Source organism: Sander vitreus, chromosome 17 (assembly GCF_031162955.1).
Source record: "Sander vitreus isolate 19-12246 chromosome 17, sanVit1, whole genome shotgun sequence".
NCBI classification, from domain to species: Eukaryota; Metazoa; Chordata; class Actinopteri; order Perciformes; family Percidae; genus Sander; species Sander vitreus.
In genome coordinates this window covers 30,445,325-30,467,042 of record NC_135871.1, presented here as the reverse complement: position 1 = coordinate 30,467,042, position 21,718 = coordinate 30,445,325, and the positions used below count along the sequence as shown (strand labels likewise).

Sequence of the window (21,718 nt, the reverse complement as noted above, 5' to 3'; positions counted from 1 at the left end):
TATAGTGGTACAGACCAGCACCAGCATATGGGGGATACCCCTGCTTACACATAGTGGTACAGACCAGCACCAGTATATGGGGTACCCCTGCTTTACCACATAGTGGTACAGACCAGCACCAGTATATGGGGATACCCCGTTTACCACATAGTGGTACAGACCAGCACCAGTATATGGGGATACCCCGTTTACCACATAGTGGTACAGACCAGCACCAGTATATGGGGATACCCCGTTTACCACATAGTGGTACAGATCAGCACCAGAAAACCGTGACCCTAAAACCGCGATACGAACCGAACCACCCCTTAGTAGACATAAATAAAAAAAATTAAAAAAAAGGAATCGATTTCTTGCACACCCCTACTAAACATGTAATAGTTTCTCCCTGTTGAATAAGAGAACCCCCAATACTTAACCTCCTCATGTATAATTGATCCTTTCTAATGTAAAAGCTGAGCAGAATATAAATAGCATTCTGCTCGTTAATCATTTAACGCTCAGATCTGCTTCCGTTTGACATGATGTGTATTTACATTATTTACGGAGGAACTTATTTACTGTACAGCTGCCAAGATTCATCCATTAGTTGTCAACTATGACATTCTTCGCCTCCTCTGTGACAGTAACCTGAATATCTTTGGCGTTGTTGATGGGAATAGCGGTGTTCCAAACCGTTCCCTCATTCACTCCCTCCTTATTCCCTACATCGTGTTTATGAAAGAGTGAGCTATATATGGGGAACGACCAAACCAGATGTCAGACACTACACTGAAAACATTGTAGTGTCAGTAGATGAGCTGGTTGTTTGGTGACTGAGGCATCATGTAAAAAAACCCAAACTAAAATACTTCTACTACGTCCCTGAAACTAAGAGAGCACTCAGGAGGATATTAAAGGTTTCCTCCTCCTCCTCCTCCTCCTCCTCCTCCTCCTCCTCCTCCTCGTATACGGGGAGTAAAGTGTAGGCTACATTGTATGCAAGGGGGTCAGCTTCGCTTCAGAGCTCGAACCTCCTATGGCGCCATTTAGATGCTACCAAGCCATCACCTCCCGTTAGCATCCCGTTAGCATCCCATTGACTCCCATTCATTTTGACGTCACTTTGACAGAGAATACCTTCACATCTGAAGAGTTTAAAGACTCTATTTGTCCGTTGTTTATTTCTAAAGAAACACGACAATGTATAAAAGGCTCCATTACCTTGTAGCTCACGTTATGGCTCCGTAGCAGACGTTTTTATAACAATAGGCTAACGATTGGGTCATAACCACGAGACTTCCTGTCTCATAGTAGAGGAGTTACCGTATAGTACAGGAGAAGCTCTCAGGCAGTTTGGACTTCCATCAGCTGTTTAAGTGTAATGACTAATGTTAACTATCATTTTAGTGATCAATAATGAGCCTGTGTCTATGTTATCTCCTTACATATACCTACGCTCTCCATCTCTGCTAGATTGGGAATGATTGAGATTTCTCTTGGCACAGCTACCAGAAGACTTCCAACTTTCAGACAGGTTGCTCACGTCACATCTACGTCTTCAAGCTCAGTTGGAGGCTGCTCAGTAACGCTCAGCCATCACCGGGAAAGAGCTTCTAATGTCCTTCACTGGTCTCCGTCCAGAGACACGGGGTCTGCTGGTCCAGTTTATGTACTGTCTATGATTGTATGTACTCTCAAATTAGCTGTGCATTGTGGGTATTTTACAGTGGACTATATACAGGGTTTCTGCAGGTTTTAACAAGTCAAATGTAAGACTTTGTAATCCAGAAAATAATCCTCAGATTAGTGAAAATAATCATGAGTGGAAGTATTAAACGTTTAATTCTGTTTGTGTTGTTTTGAGCTTGAACTTTTATGCCAATAAATCTTTTTGATTTGAACTATAAATGATTTTAATCTTGAAACTGATCAACGAAAAATATCCAGAAAAGAATCCGTTCAGCTCTTTATCTCCGAGCACCTTCAACACACACACAGACAGACAGACAGAAACACACACACACAAACACACACACACACACACAGAGAAACACAGACACACACACACACAAACACACACACACACACACAGAGAAACACAGACACACACACAGAGACACACACAGACACACACACAGAGACACACAGACAGACAGAAACACACACACACACACACACAGAAACACACACAGCACGCAAACATTCAGCTCCTCGCAGTCCAGATTGGAGGGTCGGCTGTGTCGTCATGGCGATCCATCCCATCATCTTGCCCTGGCCAGCTGCCAGCTAACACTTTTTTCTCTCTCTCTCTCTCTCTAACCCACAATCCTGTCAGGCTCATGTTGCAGTGCATTCTGGGACGTCAGATCTAATCTATTCCACAGGGTGTGTGTGTGTGTGTCCACAGTAACTGTACTTCTTTTGTTCCCGGCTCTGTATCCTGCTGATCAGAGTGTAAAAGTGGATCAGACACATTCCTCAACAGCGCAGATTCAACACCGACCGCCCACCTGCTGCTCTGACCCCACACACACACACACACACACACACACTCTCTCTTTTTCTACCACAATTAGCGTGTATATTCAGGGTTTTTAGACGCATGAAAACACGCCAGTCTACAATTATGTGTCTCAGTGTTTTTCATAGACAGTATATAAGAATGTCCAGGGTACAAGCGGCCGAAATGGGTTTCGTCAGGAGGGTAGCTGGCGTCTCCCTTAGAGATAGGGTGAGAAGCTCAGTCATCCGTGAGGAGCTCGGAGTAGAGCCGCTGCTCCTTCACGTCGAAAGGAGCCAGTTGAGGTGGTTCGGGCATCTGGTAAGGATGCCCCCTGGGCGCCTCCCTAGGGAGGTGTTCCAGGCACGTCCAGCTGGGAGGAGGCCTCGGGGAAGACCCAGGACTAGGTGGAGGGATTATATCTCTAACCTGGCCTGGGAACGCCTCGGGATGCCCCAGTCGGAGCTGGTTAATGTGGCCCGGGAAAGGGAAGTTTGGGGTCCCCTGCTGGAGCTGCTACCCCCGCGACCCGACCCCGGATAAGCGGATGAAGATGGATGGATGGATGGAGTATATAAGAATGGACCACCAGACCCCGTGTCTCTGGACGGAGACCAGTGAAGGACATTAGAAGCTCTTTCCCGGTGATGGCTGAGCGTTACTGAGCAGCCTCCAACTGAGCTTGAAGACGTAGATGTGACGTGAGCAACCTGTCTGAAAGTTGGAAGTCTTCTGGTAGCTGTGCCAAGAGAAATCTCAATCATTCCCAATCTAGCAGAGACGGAGAGCGTAGGTATATGTAAGGAGATAACATACACAGTAAGTCTCGTGGTTATGACACAATCGTTAGCCTATTTTTACAATTATTATATTATTTCAATTTAATATTTAGTGTTTAATAAGTGTTAAATGTAGTACAGAGTCTGTAGTCTATCGCACAAACACTCGAGGAATGCTGCAAACATTTGACAGCCAGTAGGAATTACCTGGGAGAACATACATATATAAAAATGTGCATAGGATCAAGGACAACTAACCCCTCCCCCAAGCCGTACAAAGACATCTAACTCATCTCCCATGATGCCAAGCGTGTCAGTGGGTATTTGTCGGTAACGAATATGCTGGTGTGTAAATCTCCTTAACATCCTCCAGCGTGCGCACACCCACACATGCACAGTTTATCTGCAGCAGACAGCGGCTCACAGACTTTATTTCTCTCTTCATGTTTCACCGACAGACTTCCAACAATGATGATTAACAAAAAACATTAAAACTAAATCAGGGCATTTGTACACCGTTAGTTAGCGTCGCTGACAGACTCAGATTATTATTCTAAGTGTCTGACAACATTATGAAAGGATCCCTACAGAGAGAGACCTTTTAGTTCAAGAGGAAGATCCTTTTAGTTTAACATCAAACAGCCCCGAAATCACCATCACCAAACTACACCAGACTCCATGTAAATAATCAGGACTTTTAGCGTGTTTAGAGCCAGCATATTTCCACCAGACTCCATGTAAATAATCAGGACTTTTAGCGTGTTTAGAGCCAGCATATTTCCACCAGACTCCATGTAAATAATCAGGACTTTTAGCGTGTATAGAGCCAGCATATTTCCACCAGACTCCATGTAAATAATCAGGACTTTTAGCGTGTTTAGAGCCAGCATATTTCCACCAGACTCCATGTAAATAATCAGGACTTTTAGCGTGTTTAGAGCCAGCATATCTCCACTAGACTCCATGTAAATAATCAGGACTTTTAGCGTGTATAGAGCCAGCATATTTCCACCAGACTCCATGTAAATAATCAGGACTTTTAGCGTGTTTAGAGCCAGCATATTTCCACCAGACTCCATGTAAATAATCAGGACTTTTAGCGTGTATAGAGCCAGCATATTTCCACCAGACTCCATGTAAATAATCAGGACTTTTAGCGTGTTTAGAGCCAGCATATTTCCACATGTAAATGGGTGAATTAAGGGTTTATTTCAGACAAACCAGAGTGGTGATTGTTGGAACAGTGGAAAGATGAACCAAGACGGCTTTTAATAGTTTTATTTTGTTTCTGTCGACTTTGAATGAAGTGTGTTTTACGATGATAAAAGTCCTGATTATTTACATGGAGTCTGGTTTCAACTTTCTAACCCTTCAAACATACCTTATCAAAATAAAAGCTCATTTTACACACACACACACACACACACACACACACACACACACACACACACACACACACACACACACACACACACACACACACACACACACACACACACACACACACACACGATACCAGGGGTTGTGTTACACCTCTGCCCTGGAGAGGAGAGGGGCGGAGGTCAGTGATGTAATCCTCTTTATCGTCATAGCAACACTAAAAAAATAAAAAAAGCAGCTGAAATCAAATCCTGCTGTAAATTTAGTTTCCTCCTGAGCGTGACGTGAGTGAACCAATCACAGAAACTCTAAGGTACAAATGATGACGTCGTTGTGGGGAAGAGACGCACTGTCAGAAACAACAGATACATACATCATCCTAACCCTTAACAACAGATACATACATCATCCTAACCCTTAACAACAGATACATACATCATCCCTAACCCTTAACAACAGATACATACATCACCCTAACCCTTAACAACAGATACCTCTCTTCTACAAATCAAGACCGAGTCACATTCGTTTCAGGACCACCCTAAATATCTTTGATTGTATTACTGCATGTCGCTCGCATTTTTGTCATTTGTGTAGCCGTTTGACATTTTTGTTAGCCTGACAAGCCAGACCCACATCCAGATGTTGGGTCTGGGAACTCACCATTGGCAGGGCTCAATCCGAGGGGCGGGATAAACGATTGGCCCAAACTCCTTTATAAATAATCGGACCAATATATTTGTCTAATGTTGACCAGTTGCCAGATCTTGTATGAAACGCATCCTATATATACACACACACACACACACACAGAGTACAGTTTTCAACCCGTTTGTCACCTCAACCTGGCAACCTATAACCCTCAACCTGGCAACCTATAACCCTCAACCTGGCAACCTATAACCCAGTTGATCTCTGCGCAAGCTTCGCGGAAAGTTCAGACCCGAAAGCGAGCCGGAAAAAAATGGCGGGTGACGGCGTTGTTCCCGCAAAGAAATCAAAATATAGCGGTACATTTCAACAGTGTTGGGCGCAACAATTTACATGCATCTCATAGTTATATCGACAACCTCCACGCTTTTTGTAAGGTGACATCACCCAGCCCCCCCCCCCAAAAAAATGTTGGCAGTGTTTCCCTTTTTAATGACCTACAGTCTAGGTAGGCCCGCTACAGTTTTCATTATGTATCACCTAGACTGTAGGTCATTAAAAGGGGAAACACGTCAGGGAAAAATGACTTTCAGTATTACAGGTGCAGCGCGTCTCGTTTAGCGTGTTATGTCGGTGTCACTTTTGTGCCATGTCTCCACCATTCACCTATGAAATAAGAACTGTATTGATCCACAGCCAAGGATTTGCAGCCATTTCAGTTCTTCAACATGCAAACGGACGAGTGGTCCTGGCGAGGAGAGACAGTCACAGAAGAAAAAAGGAAAAAGGAAGGGAGGATACATAAGGTTTCCATCACATTAGGCCGTTTGGCGACAGGTGGAGGAGTTTTGTTTCCGTGTGAATGCAGCCAGAGGACAGAGAGTTTGCAGCGTCCCAGTTTCAGCATATCACTCATTTCCTGTCGACCCCGCCCTCCATTTCACAGCAACGCCTCATCCTGGGATTTATACCGGCAACCCCAACACAACTCTGCTTCTGACATCTAAGGATACAAACCCACACACACAATCAGATGGTGGTTTTGTCTGACCACATCTGGAAGCCTCAAACATTTCATTTATCAGGAATGTGAGCGTAGTGTGTGTGTGTGTGTGTGTGTGTGTGTGTGTGTGTGTGTGTGTGTGTGTGTGTGTCACAGAGAAACGCCTTTGGCTACATGGAAATCAAATTAAATGGAGTTCTGCTGAAGGTCAAAACACAGAGCATCACCGTGGCGTGTGTGTGTGTGTGTGTGTGTGTGTGTGTGTGTGTGTGTGTGTGTGTGTGTGTGTGTGTGTTTCCCATCTGACAACTTAAAGTAAACACATGTGGATGATACGTCACAATACTTTCACGGTCCAACACCCACCCACAGGAAAAAAAAATCCTTTTTCCCCCCAATACGACTGACTGCCAAACTAGATAATAAAGCAAGTTTTCTGCTGTTCATTCACTATATTTGTTCTGCCGATGTGCCAAAAGTTCAGGTGTTATAAAATCGGTATTAGGAAGGGAAATATTGGAACTCGCAAAAACCACGATGCATCGGGTGCCATGATCCAACATTTCAGACGAGAGGAGGAAACACTTCCAAACACTTCAAAGACAGACATCCAGATTCAATCAAAGAATGGAATTTTCTGAGACTAAAGAAATCTCAGTGGAAGAGGGGTCAGCCCTACTAATTATACATATATCAAAAGAAATTACTACTAGAATGTAGTATGTAGAGAGACAACAGTAGAGAGTAGTATGTAGAGACACAGCAGTAGAGAGTAGTATGTAGAGAGACAGCAGTAGAGAGTAGTATGTAGAGAGACAGCAGTAGAGAGTAGTATGTAGAGACATCAATAGAGAGTAGTATGTAGAGACGACAATAGAGAGTAGTATGTAGAGACACAGCAGTAGAGAGTAGTATGTAGAGACATCAGTAGAGAGTAGTATGTAGAGACATCAGTAGAGAGTAGTATGTAGAGACATCAGTAGAGACAGCAGTAGAGAGTAGTATGTAGAGAGACAACAGTAGAGAGTAGTATGTAGAGAGACAACAGTAGAGAGTAGTATGTAGAGAGACAGCAGTAGAGAGTAGTATGTAGAGAGACAGCAGTAGAGAGTAGTATGTAGAGAGACAGCAGTAGAGAGTAGTATGTAGAGAGACAGCAGTAGAGAGTAGTATGTAGAGAGACAGCAGTAGAGAGTAGTATGTAGAGAGACAACAGTAGAGAGTAGTATGTAGAGAGACAACAGTAGAGAGTAGTATGTAGAGAGACAGCAGTAGAGAGTAGTATGTAGAGAGACAGCAGTAGAGAGTAGTATGTAGAGAGACAGCAGTAGAGAGTAGTATGTAGAGACACAGCAGTAGAGAGTAGTATGTAGAGACAGCAGTAGAGAGTAGTATGTAGAGAGACAGCAGTAGAGAGTAGTATGTAGAGACATCAGTAGAGAGTAGTATGTAGAGAAACAATAGAGAGTAGTATGTAGAGAGACAACAGTAGAGAGTAGTATGTAGAGAGACAGCAGTAGAGAGTAGTATGTAGAGAGACAACAGTAGAGAGTAGTATGTAGAGAGACAACAGTAGAGAGTAGTATGTAGAGAGACAACAGTAGAGAGTAGTATGTAGAGAGACAACAGTAGAGAGTAGTATGTAGAGAGACAACAGTAGAGAGTAGTATGTAGAGAGACAACAGTAGAGAGTAGTATGTAGAGACACAGTAGAGAGTAATATGTAGAGACACAGCAGTAGAGAGTAGTATGTAGAGACACAGCAGTAGAGAGTAGTATGTAGAGACAGCAGTAGAGAGTAGTATGTAGAGACATCAGTAGAGAGTAGTATGTAGAGACATCAGTAGAGAGACAGCAGTAGAGTAGTATGTAGAGACACAGCAGTAGAGAGTAGTATGTAGAGACATCAGTAGAGAGACAGCAGTAGAGAGTAGTATGTAGAGAGACAGCAGTAGAGAGTAGTATGTAGAGACATCAGTAGAGAGTAGTATATGCAGCGCTGATAGAAACACTTAGAAACCTCAGCAGCCGTCTGAATCTACCGGGAAATAAACCAACAAATCTGAGCATCTTAACGCCCGTAACATGCAAACGGAGAATACTTCCTTCTGCAAACAAGAACCGAGTTTTCACCAACATACTGTTCACATATCTTATTCATGAGATATCTTGGGTGTGTAACCGCAGCTCATGTGTGTGTGTTTTATTCCTTCTTCCTCTTACTTGGATGGAAATTAACATGAACAGTTATGAGCTAAGCAGCTTTCTTAAAATTCTCCATTTATGATCTCATGATTTCACCGTTTTGGAGCAGCTTTAAATCCTTCAGGGAAGATTGTGTGTGTGTGTGTGTGTGTGTGTTTTTGCACGTGTATTTGCGTGTGTGTGTGTGTGTGCGCGCGTGTGTGTTCATGGTGTGGGTGGGCGTACATCTGTGTGTGTGTGTGTGTGTGTGTGTGTACCCTTGAGTTTGTATTTGATAAAACCTGCAGTATTTTGCTGAAGGTGATGGTCAGACGTCTCTATATTTAGGGCTGAAGCTTTGCTGCTGGGAACCATCTCTCCTCCTCCTCCTCCTCCTCCTCCCTCGCTCCGTTTTGCCCTCCTCTCTGTCGCACTGTTCCACTTCCTCCCCGCTGGACATTTTCCAGAACATTCCTCCCTCGCTCTCTCTCTCTCTGGGAATGTTTTTCAGCTGAAAATGTTTAACAACCCGTCCTCCTTTCTTTCCCACTCTTCACCTTCACCACTGCCTCTCCTTCTCTCATTCTTCATCTCTCTATCACAACCCCCATCATCGCACCTCCTCCCATCCTCCCCTCCACGTAGCGGTCTTCCCAAAACTCTCCTTTTTAGGGCGGCACGATATGAGGAAAGTATGCGATAACGTTGGTGAATATCGGGATAACGATATTATGTGCGATAAATAAACAGCTATGAACTCTTTCAAGTAACAACAACAAACAAAAACAATTCGTATAATGTGCGGGAGTTTCTTTGCAACTTTTGACCTGCTCGCTCGCCCCCCCTCCCCTCCACCACACACACACACACACACACACACACACACACACACACACACACAAGCCCTGATTCCCTTTCCCACCTTTCCACATCTCTCCTGGCTTTCCTCTCGTCCCTATCCGTCTGTCCTCTCCCTCCCTCTCTCTCTCTCTCTCCCTCCCTTCCTTCATCCATAACTCTCTCCCTCCCTCCCTCCCTCCCTCCCTCTCCGAGGCTTCTGGATGAAGTTTTTCCTCCTTTCCATCCAAAAGCTTTCAGCTTAAAGTTTAAGCCTCAAATCAACGGGAGGAGGAGGGGGGATGGAGATGGGGATGAATGCGGAGGTATAAACTGAGCTGTCTTGCTTTCACTGTGAAACCTCTGAATCCTTTTCAGCAACATTATTTTACTTTTTTTATTATATTTTGTAAACGAAAAAGATGAGGAAGAAGGTGAGGAAAAAAAAAAAAAGAGGATGGAAGGAGACCGAGGAGGAAAAACAGGAGTGGAATAAAAGATGGACAACAGGAAAATAAATAAAGTAAGGAAAGGCGAGAGAGTAAAGGGGACTAAAGAAGGAAGGAGAGGGGAGGAAGTCTGCAGATGGAGGACAGAAACACAACGACTGGCCTCATTTCTGAAAATACAACTCGCCGCACAGCTCTCTGTCTTAAAGGGTCGACACTCCACATCTTCACTTTTGTAAATGTAGTCTTCATCATTAACACCTAAGGCCTTTACTGACCTGTTCTCACTCCCAACTCGTAAAATACAGACGCTCGGTCAGTGTCTCTCAGGGTCAGATACGACGCAAAAACACACCGGGCAGAGCAGCAGCTATACGCAGCGCTGTAAGATGACGTGGTATTAAGAGAGACAACGGTAGAGAGTAGTATGCAGAGAGACAACAGTAGAGAGTAGTATGTAGAGAGACTACAGTAGAGAGACTACAGTAGAGAGTAGTATGCAGAGAGACAACAGTAGAGAGTAGTATGCAGAGAGACAACAGTAGAGAGTAGTATGCAGAGAGACAACAGTAGAGAGTAGTATGTAGAGAGACAACAGTAGAGAGTAGTATGTAGAGAGTAGTATGTAGAGAGACAACAGTAGAGAGTAGTATGTAGAGAGTAGTATGTAGAGAAACAACAGTAGAGAGTAGTATGTAGAGAGACAACAGTAGAGAGTAGTATGTAGAGAGTAGTATGTAGCGAGACAACAGTAGAGAGTAGTATGTAGAGAGTAGTATGTAGAGAGACAACAGTAGAGAGTAGTATGTAGAGAGTAGTATGTAGAGAGACAACAGTAGAGAGTAGTATGTAGCGAGACAACAGTAGAGAGTAGTATGCAGAGAGTAGTATGTAGAGAGACAACAGTAGAGAGTAGTATGTAGAGAGTAGTATGTAGCGAGACAACAGTAGAGAGTAGTATGAAAGACCAAAATGCCGCCTGCATAAAGAGGCAGGTTGGGGGGGTTCATGTCCCGTTCTTGTCCCGCGTGATACTGTCCTAACACACAGGCAGCTCACGGTGCTCTTTACCCGGCTCACAGTCACCTATTCTCGAGTAACTGAACCACCAACTACCGCTGAACTGACGAGCACAATGCAGGGTAGGGTTGGGCGGTATCCAAATTTTGATACCGTCAAACCTCCTCCCTGTTTTACCGCGGTATACGGTATTATAAAATATATAAATAAGGACCATGTCTACAGAACAGGACATGTTCTACTGGTTGGACAGTATAAATATATAAGTAAGGACCATGTCTACAGAACATGTTCTACTGGTTGGACAGTATAACATATATAAATAAGGACCATGTCTACAGAACAGGACATGTTCTACTGGTTGGACAGTATAAATATATAAGTAAGGACCATGTCTACAGAACATGTTCTACTGGTTGGACAGTATACAATAAATAAATAAAGAGAACAGGACACAACTTTTTGATATTGAGTCCATATATCATGCTCCCCTAGTAGCTGGCAGTCTCCTATTTTCGTATGTCTTACGTTTTGGTGTGCATAACTTTTCGTACGATTTCAATCAAACTTCAGGCTCGTCTGGCATTGCCAGACCCGTCTCCACAGCACTGCAGTCTGGCTTCACCTCTTATCTAATCTGGGATAGGAGACAAAACGCTCTGGCTTGTTGGTATTTCTTTAAAACCAATCACAACCGTCCTGGGCGGAGCTGAGCTCCAGACACAGAGACGGTGACTCTGCTAAATAGATAGCATAGATATCAGAACAGAGAGGGACATGTCAGGCTTTTGTTTGGACTATTATGTCATATCACGATATTACAATATCCACAATCTAAGACGAAATCTAGCCTCATATCTCGACATAATAATATAGATATATTGCCCAGCCCTAATCCGAACTCTAAAACATGCATTTCCAGGGACAAAAAACTAGCCTGGCTCCGCTCTCCTACGTACTTCCCCAAATTTCATTTCCCTTCAGTACTCCATCTGGGTTCGTGGTATGCTCTTGGGTTTTCTCCCGCCAAATCTTTACCGGTCCAATCAGCGAACAGAGGGAGTGTCTGAGAACAATGACGTTGAGGTCGTGCTCTAGTTTGAGATGTAGTTCTGTAATGGCGGCGGAGAAAGATGCGAGCGAAGCCATTCGGTCCGTTGTGGCAACACTGCAGAATATCCAGAAGTTAAAGCTCGAGCAAGAACAATCTTTGCTGAGTTGTGTTGGTGGCCATGATGTTGTGGCCCTCCTCCCCACGAGGTTCAGGAACAGTTTGATTTTCCAACTCGCTCCGTTAGTGGGGAAGGAGTTGGCTAAGGCTAACGCTAGCGATGCTAACCCGACGTCACGACCAAACGTTAGTGATTGGTTATGGCAGATCCAGAGTGGCTTCTGGCAGATCCAATAGTTTTAAACTTCAGAGTCCCGCCTTCAAGGAAGTACAAATTAAATGTACCAGAGTCTGGTAGGACCAGGCTAGTGTACCAGAGTCTGGTAGGACCAGGCTAGTGTACCAGAGTCTGGTAGGACCAGGCTAATGGACCAGAGTCTGGTAGGACCAGGCTAATGGACCAGAGTCTGGTAGGACCAGGCTAGTGTACCAGAGTCTGGTAGGACCAGGCTAGTGTACCAGAGTCTGGTAGGACCAGGCTAGTGTACCAGAGTCTGGTAGGACCAGGCTAATGGACCAGAGTCTGGTAGGACCAGGCTAATGGACCAGAGTCTGGTAGGACCAGGCTAATGGACCAGAGTCTGGTAGGACCAGGCTAATGGACCAGAGTCTGGTAGGACCAGGCTAATGGACCAGAGTCTCGTAGGACCAGGCTAATGGACCAGAGTCTCGTAGGGACCAGGCTAGTGTACCAGAGTCTGGTAGGACCAGGCTAGTGTACCAGAGTCTGGTAGGACCAGGCTAATGGACCAGAGTCTGGTAGGACCAGGCTAATGGACCAGAGTCTGGTAGGACCAGGCTAATGGACCAGAGTCTGGTAGGACCAGGCTAACCAAAAACATCCTCTTCCTCACTTTCCCTTCCAGTCAAAGACTGCAAAATGTCTTTAAATCGTCCTCTACTCCACCATGACTCGACAAAATGTACTCAGTGCTTCTCTCCGTCACGAGGACGCTGACTCGGTCTGCACACATCAACTCAAAGACATTTCTAAACATGTCTTGAACCCCGTCTCCGTCCGTCCTCTCTCTGCAAACAAGGCGTCTGCGACACACACACACACACACACACACACACACACACAGTCAACGGCGTTCTGCACTAAATGAACCCAGTGATGTGTTTACCAGAGAGGATCTCCAAAAGAGAGAAAGAAAAACAAAGTGGGACAGAAGAAAGAGAGAATCACTGAGACAACATTCAACAGTTTGAGTCCAGCTGTGATGCATTGTCTGCATTTCCTGCAACACCTTCAATTATTCATTAAATCCACTAAATGTCAAAAACAAACAGGAATGGGTATAGTTTAACATGCTATTGATCAGCCTGTTCTCAGGAACTATAGGGCTGTGTATTGGCAAGACTCTGGCGATACGGGGGGGGTTTAAACACAACATAAAAATGAACCACTGTCTTACATGAATATTTTTGAATGTTTTTCCTTACACCCCTATCAGGAACCATTCGTACGCTACGGAAAGTAAAGCTCTGTAATTGGTAGTATTCCATGTATTCACTGTCAGCAGCACACTGACTGCTGCTGTATAGGAGCGTGAAGAAACATGTATTTATGTTCATGTGCATGGTTTAGACTATATCTTGTATGAGAATTGGAGTTATGTTATCAGTATAAATCTGTGTATTCCTTCACAGCGTCGTCTCTTTCAGAGAGCTGATGAAATGCGACATGAGCTGTTCAGTTTAATAATATCCCGGTATCAAAATGATGAAGCTGAGAGCTCAGGACTCTGCTGCCTGCTATTTGAGAAGCTGCAGCACAGCCGATGATTTACGCCTTAAATCCCCCCCCCCCTGCATCACGCCGGCCCGGGCCGAGCCAATCCAATCCGAGCCGTGCCAAAACCTGCTTCATCTTCACCAACACCACGAAGGTTTTAGTGAAGGGAAAGAAAACAAAGTCGGACTGAGAGCCAGAATGCACCCGGCAGCAGCGCTCACAGGAGAAGGAAACCTCATATCTCTCCCTCTCTCTCTCTGGATATCGTCACAGGTCGGATTTGAACCCTGGACCTCTGCGTCGAGGCATAAACCTCTCAGTACATGTGCGCCTGCTCTACCCACTTAACCACCCCGGCCACCCTTTAAATAATTTATGAGACTCAGGCCCCCAAAAAACTACCAGCTTCAAATGGAACAACACCCTAAAATCAGGGGAAAAAAGGTCCAGAAGATGTTTTTTTTAAAAGAAGCTGCAAACTGTATTTTGTGTTAAATCAAAACCACATTTCCCATAAACCCTCTCTGCACCCTGTTTTTCTTTCCCCATGCATTTCTGGCTTTGCTCCGTTTCATTTTAAGAGCCTGTAAACACAAACAGCAGATCTGACCACGTCAGCGAATGTTTGTCCAGCACAGAAGAATATGAGAAGGTTAATATCTAACTAGTCTCGCATTGCCAGTCCTTCCTCCACGGCGCTGCGGAGGACGGACTGGCTAGTCCACACAGCATTCCTGGATGGGAGGAAAAAATGAATGGGGCTACGTGTAGGGCTGGGCGATATGGAGAAAATCAAATATCCCGATATTTTTTACCGAATACCTCGATATCGATACCACAACGATATTGTAGTGTTGACTACTGGTGCTTTCACAAAATATTTACACTGATATTTCTGATAAATAATCATCAGTAATGTGGATATAATGACCAAGTGTTAAAGGTAAATAATAGAACAGCTACAACAGGCTGGTAGGATCAGACAATGACATCACTTAATGTAATGCAGCCTTTAACACCAGGAAAAGACAACACTAATCCCATATTACTATATCTATATATATATATATATATATATATATATATATATATATATATATATATATATATATATATACACACTATATAAATCTAAGACGATATCTAGTCTCATATCACGATAGATATAATATTGATATATTGCCAGGCTCTAGGTACGTGTACCTCAAGGGGTACTTTGAAGGACTGCAGGGGGTACGGGAGCACTGTTTTCGAAGTTTGTCACTTTTTTTTTAAAGCATTTGTCACTATGTTTGACCCTGTTCCTTCCTTCCTTCCTTCCCTTCCTTCCTTCCTTCCTTCCTGCCTGCCTCCCTGCCTTCCTTCCTCCCTTCCTCCCTGCGTTCCTTCCTCCCTTCCTCCCTGCGTTCCTTCCTCCCTCCCTGCGTTCCTTCCTTCCTTCGTTTTTCCTTCCTTCCTTTTTCCTGCCTTCCTTCCTTTTTCCTTCCTTTTTCCTTCTTGCCTTCCTTTTTCCTTCCTTCCTTCCTTCCTGCCTGCCTGCCTTCTTGCCTTCCTTCCTCCCTGCCTTCCTTTTTCCTTCCTTCCTGCCTTCCTTCCTTCTTGCCTTCCTTCCTCCCTGCCTTCCTTTTTCCTTCCTTCCTGCCTTCCTTCCTTCTTTCCTTCCTTCCTCCCTCCCTTCTTTTTTTCTCCAAGTTTGTTGAAGTTTGTGTCACTTTTTTCAAAAAACAGTTCTGCCTTTTTCAAGGTTTTTGTCTTCCTTCTTTCTACTGTGTTTTTCTACAAGTCTGTCGTTTTCTACGTTTTGATACCATTTTCCACCTATTCTTGCCTCTGTCTAGCTATCTAACAGCCCTGTTGTTAGATAGCTAGATCTACCTACCTACCAACCCTGCTGTTAGATAGCTAGATCTACCTACCTACCAACCAACCAACCAACCAACCAACCTATTTCTATAGAAATCTAGACGCCCCCTAGCGGCAGCAAATGTCATCTGCAGCCAGGGCCGTCTAGCAACTCTCCGTTGGCTTGCGAGCTGGAAAAACCAAACTGAGATTGAGCCTTGCCAATGGGGGGTTCCCAGACCCAACATCTGGATGTGGGGCTGGCTTGTCAGGCTAGGGGTACTTGGCTTAAAAACACAATTCAAATAGGGTATATTATTGAAACAAGTTTGAGAAGCGCTAGTAGGTCTAGCTAGCTGTCTGGATTTACCCTGCAGAGATCTCAGGAGGTAACCACAGTCCTCAGAAATCCACCGGACAATCTGACCTTTGACCGCCCTGTGAATCCTACGCTTTCACTGCAAACATTAAATGAGTTTAACATTTTAATTCAACCTAAAAAGGGGTCTGTAGTTTTCCCGCAGGGGGTCATTAAAAGCAGCAGCAGCAGCAGCAGAACAACCCGACGCCTCGCTGTGAAATTTCAACAAGTCGCCAAATGTCCGGATGGGGGAGGAGAAATGATGATAAGAGAAAAGCTGAGGTGATAAAGAGGAGATAAGTAGAGGAGAGAAGGAAGCAACAGTATGATAAAGAAAACGAGAAGACGACAGACGAGAGAAGGAACAGAGGAGGAAGATTAGGAGGAAAAAGGAGAGAGTGGAAAGAAAGGAGGAAGGAGGAGGAGGAGGAGGAGGAGGGCAGCATGTAGGAGGGAAGGAAACGATGGTCACTTAGGGTGGGGAAAAAATCCTTTATTCGTGGCAAATGAATTGGCTTTTTGAGGGGCTCAACATACCCAAAAACTCACCATAATTGGCGGTTGCATCAAGCCTGATGAATATTAACGTATTTTAAGGGTTTTTGGAATAGGCGCACAAAAATGGCTCGCTAGCGCCCCCTACAAACCTCTTAAATAAAGTGAGCCCCTGCAGTACGTTTAACGTAGACTAACGAAACTTGGTACACATATGTAGCATGTCAAGACGTACAAAAAACGTCATTGGAGCCATACCCTAAACCCAACAGGAAGTCCGCCATTTTGAATTGAAAGTTCGAAATTAGTGCGGTTTTGGCCATTTCTACATGTCATACTTTAACGAACTCCTCCGAGAGATTTCATCCGATTGACTTCTTATTTAGTTTGACCAATGATTGATATTAATATTGTCCGTTTCTACGGTACCGCCGACGCCCGACCGTGACTCCATCATATATATCTCCGTTTCCAGCTAAATGGAGCGAAAGCAGAAAGACCAGAAGATCCATGTTATGTCATGTTACACGAGGGAAATGTCAGACTGACTGACTGACTTTTTAGGAATGTCTTATGATATATTGTCTCTTAAGCCCCTGACACACCAACCAGACGGCCGACCGTCGGCAGTAAAGCCAGTGGGACTGATCAGTGTCCCCGAGTTGGTCCAAAAAGTGCCTCCGAACACACCGGAGAGACGAGACGTAATAGTATTGTTTCCCAGAAAATGAAAACCGGCAGCTGATTGGACGAAATAGGCCGTGCAGTTGCTGAATCTTCATTTCAGATCAACAAAAGGTCAGTTTAAAAGATTTTCGTCAGATTTTGAGAGACTCTAGTCACGCTCATCCCGCTCCCTGTTTCCTGGTTCTCTCTCCACCAATCAGATGGGTCATTTGAGTCAGTGCCCGCCCCGCCGATTATACAAAATGAAGGCCGACGGCCCCTCGGACGGACGACGGCACGGAACACACTGAACTGACTCGAGTCACCAACCTCGCCAGACGGCCGATTATCGTGTGTGTGTGTGTGTGTGTGTGTGTGTGTATGTATGTATGTATGTGTATGTGTGTATGTGTGTATGGGATAGGAAGCGACCGTGTGAGGAAAAAAAGAGGAGAAAAAGAAGAAGTTACACAGAGGAAAGAAGAAGGCAGAAAGTAGAAAATGAGGAGAGAACAGGGTGGGAAGATTAGGAGGAAAAAAAGAGAGAGGGAATAGAAATGGAGAAGGACGGGAGGGAGGGAGGGAGGAGAGCATGTGTCTGATTACATAATTGCTCGACAGGATTTGAAACAGGGTCTGCGCAAAACAAAACGTCTCAAAGCAGCAGTGTTTATACACCGTCACAGGACAACTACACCGTGACCTTAAAATACATTTCAAATCTGCAGAATCACTGCAGAACATTAGAACTCACACAGGAGATTAAAATATATAAATAAGACCCAGGTCCTACTAACAAGGTTTTCGAAAGAAGAGAGCGATTACCCCTGACCCCCCCCTTTTTCCATTTTATTTATGTTTATTATTTTATTTTCTATTTTATTATTTTATTTATTTTATTATTTTATATTTTATTATTTTATACTTTTTTATTATTTTATATTTTATTATTAGATATTATATTTTATTATTTTATATTATTTTGTTATTTTGTTATTATTTTATTATATATTTTATATTTTATTGTTTTATATTTTATTATTTTATTTAATTTTTTTTATATTTTTGATATTATATTTTATTTTTATTATTTTATATTTTTTTCTATTTTCATTTTATTAATTTATTTTATATTTTTTATTTTATATATTATTTTTATTATATTTTATATTTTTCTATATTTATTAATTTATTTTATATTTTTATTATTTTTATAGTTATATTTTTATTAATTTTTTATATTTTATATTTTATTATTTTATTTTATATATTTTATATATTTCATATTTTTTTTTAGATTTTATTATTTTATTTTATATTTTATTATTTTATATTTTATTATATTTTATTATTTTATATTTTTTATATTTTATTTTATATTTTATTAATTTATTTTATATTTTATTTTATTTTTATTATTTTATTTTATTTTTATATTTTTTCTATTTTTTTCTATTTTATTAATTTATTTTATATTTTATTATTTTATATTTTATTATTTTATTTTATATTTTATATTTTTTTATTTTATATTTTATTATTTTATTATTATTTTATTTTAAATTTTATGTTTTAATTTAATTTTTTTATATTTTATTATTTTATTTTATTTTTTGGTCCGGTCAGATATTTCATTATCTTACCACGTACGTCTGTGCTGGCAAAAAAGAAAAGAAAAAAACAAAAAGATACTTAAAAAAAAAAAAACTACCAAAAACTGCACAAAGATCTCAATAATCTGATGCAGAGCTGCAAATATTAACCGAACAATCGAGCAGCTGTTCAGTTCAGTTTATTCTTCGTCCCAAAAGGGCAATAAGCAGCAGGAAGAATATACACAACACAAACCACACAACAATCAACACAAATAACAGCAGCTGCAGCCCCATAGTTGCAAACTGTCGAATGTGTGTGTGATGTCAGCTCGTTAAATGTGATGATCTTCTATATATATATATATATATATATATATATATATATATATATATATATATATATATATATATATATATATATATATATATATATATATCCAGTGATCTCCTGATTCCATTACGATTATCATGTGCGTCTCAATCTCATCACGATACATTTTTCTATAAAACAGTCTTTTGTCTTTAGTTTTTTGTGATTGTTGCGGGCAAAAGTCCTTGATTAAATATAAATAATTAAATAAATGTAAATACTCACATAAAAATGAATCAATTAGTGAAATAAATATATTAAAAAAGGTTTTACTTTTAATTATTTCATGGTACTTTTATTTCAGAAATCCACCTTTATTTATTTCCGTGGACTTTTATTTCCTGATGCCACATTTATTGGGGAGTTTTTTTGTGATAGTTTTTAGGCAAAAATCCTTGATTATGCGTCACGTTTTCTTAAAAACAACCAACGCTGGAATATGCGGGATATTTATGCGATGAAATTGCGGGAACTTGCAAAAACGGCGGTTTCATCGTGGCTTCATCGCGGGGTTCGCAGCTTTTAGATGACGTTCGCGTCGCGTAATTACATCACTTCATGTGTGGCTGCTCTCGTGTGAAGTAAACGCAACATTTTTCAACTTTCTGCTAAGATACATGGGACTTTTTTGCAACGAAAATGCGGGGATTATGAAATCATGCATGCGTGGAAATCCGCAATTTATGCGGCGAAAGTGCGGGTTTTTCTGGAGGGACTGATTAAAGCCATAAAGGACATTTAATTCATAGCTTTTCAAGCTTCAAAAACATTCTTCCCTCTCTCCCTCTGTGACAGGAAACTGAATATCTTTGAGTTGTGGACAAAAGGAGACATTTGAGGACGTCATCTTGGGCTTTTTGGGAAACACTGATCCACATTGTCTTACGTTTTATAGAGCAAACTATGAACAAACTATGTAGTCCGATAGTTGCAGCGGTCATAATCTTGTTATTTACAGCCAGAGGAAGAGTCAGAGGTCCCCCTGGGATCTTTTAGGATTACAAAAGCGTGAAGCTTTCCCACAGGATGTGAGTAAATGCTGTATTCTATGGCAGAAAATGCACTTTGTTGTCATCACAGGAGTGTTACAGTGACACCGAGAGACTTCAAATAGGCCACACCATAAAGTGCAGCGGAGGTGACTGCGGAGACGCAGAGTCCCCGTAGGGAATATCAGAGGAGCATTGTGGGAATGTTACAGTGTTTGGGCTGAGGTCAGCGGAGGTGACCACGCCTCCAACATCTCCACCAACATCTCCACCACCACCATTATCATCATCATCATCATCATCATCATCATCATAGAGATAAAGGAAAAATTACCCTTCATCAGAAACGGAGGAAAGCTGCAGAGTTCTGCAAAAACAACAACCAGCTGCTGCTGCTCTGGCGCAATAAAGCCAACACACACACACACACACACACACACTTGGAGTTGATCTCCAGCATGTTTGTTTTAGTTTAAGATATTTTATGAGAAAAATAGACTTTTTAAGGACCGTTTTGGTGTCTTTTTTTCACATTTTAACACACACACACACACACACACACACACACACACACACGCGAATTAGGGGGGAAAGCAGAGGGTCGCATCCCGGCAACTCTCCTTGCGCCACCAACCCCGACTCTGCTGGTTTCATTGCAGGTTTGAACAATTAACCCGGGACAGGCAGCATTTAACCCGCGATATCAGAGCGAAGAGACTCACATCCCCGCCACAAACAAACACACACACACACACACACACACACACACACAACCGTCGGGGATGTGGATGCTTCCACCAGCCGCGGAAACAATGAAACAAATCGGTGCACAGCACACACAGAGAGAGAGCGAGAGACTGTGGAGAAAACAACCAGCACACGCACCGGGCTGGCGCTCACCTGTAGGCCGAGAGAAGCGCAGTGGAGTCCCGCTCAGAGTGAAGGACGGACGGACGGAGAGCCGAGAACAGCTCGGAGCAAAAACAACGCAGCAGTAGAGTCCTGAAATCCACCAATCCTCCTCCTCTTCTTCTCCTTTCCCCCCGCCCCGCCCCGCTCGATGCTCTGCCTGCAGCGCTCGGTGCGCTCGGTTCCCACACCCCCGCAGCACCGGCGGGGCGGTGCTATAGCTATACAGTACACCCTGGACTGCTTCTCACTGACTGTCATATAGGCTAACAGTAGCCTATATATGTCGACTGTAATCTCAAAATACAGTAGCCTATTATTATTTGAAAAAAATAGTTGTACACTGTAAAAAATAAAAATTTACAGAATTATTCTAATAACACAAAAATATCAAAATGTTACCAAAATAGACTGTGAGTTAAAGGTCAGTAGTTACGTTTTTTTCAGCCTGGACCCTATTTTTTCCATGCATTGGTGTTCAAGTGTGAACAGAAATCGTTGAAACTGGTCCGGTATTGTAGCCTGACAAGCCACACCCACATCCAGATGTTGGGTCTGGGAACTCCCCATTGGCTGGGCTCAATCTAAGGGGCGGGATCAACGGTTGTCTTTCACATTCCCTCTGCACGCAATAGGATAGAGCTACAACCAATCAGAGCAACGCTAGCTGATAGATTACACTTTAAACTCTGAACACATCTTCCTTTTTTAAGAATGACTTCAGGGCCGTTCTTTGTTCTTTTCTCAAAGAAAAGCTGAACTCCAAGTCTTCCAGAGGACGCTGTTCACCATAGACT

General features: G+C 42.7%; 1 protein-coding gene across 1 annotated transcript in view; it reads right to left on the bottom strand.

Annotated features, from left to right (window-relative positions):
* The window catches only part of LOC144532190 (spectrin beta chain, non-erythrocytic 1-like), a 174,054-nt gene extending 153,035 nt beyond the window's left edge, over positions 1 to 21,019 (bottom strand). Inside the window, exon 1 of the mRNA XM_078272808.1 lies at positions 20,913 to 21,019. The gene's annotated coding sequence lies outside the window, so the exon portion shown is untranslated. The remainder of the gene's footprint in view (positions 1 to 20,912) is intronic.
* Between the last annotated feature and the right edge of the window lie 699 nt (positions 21,020 to 21,718).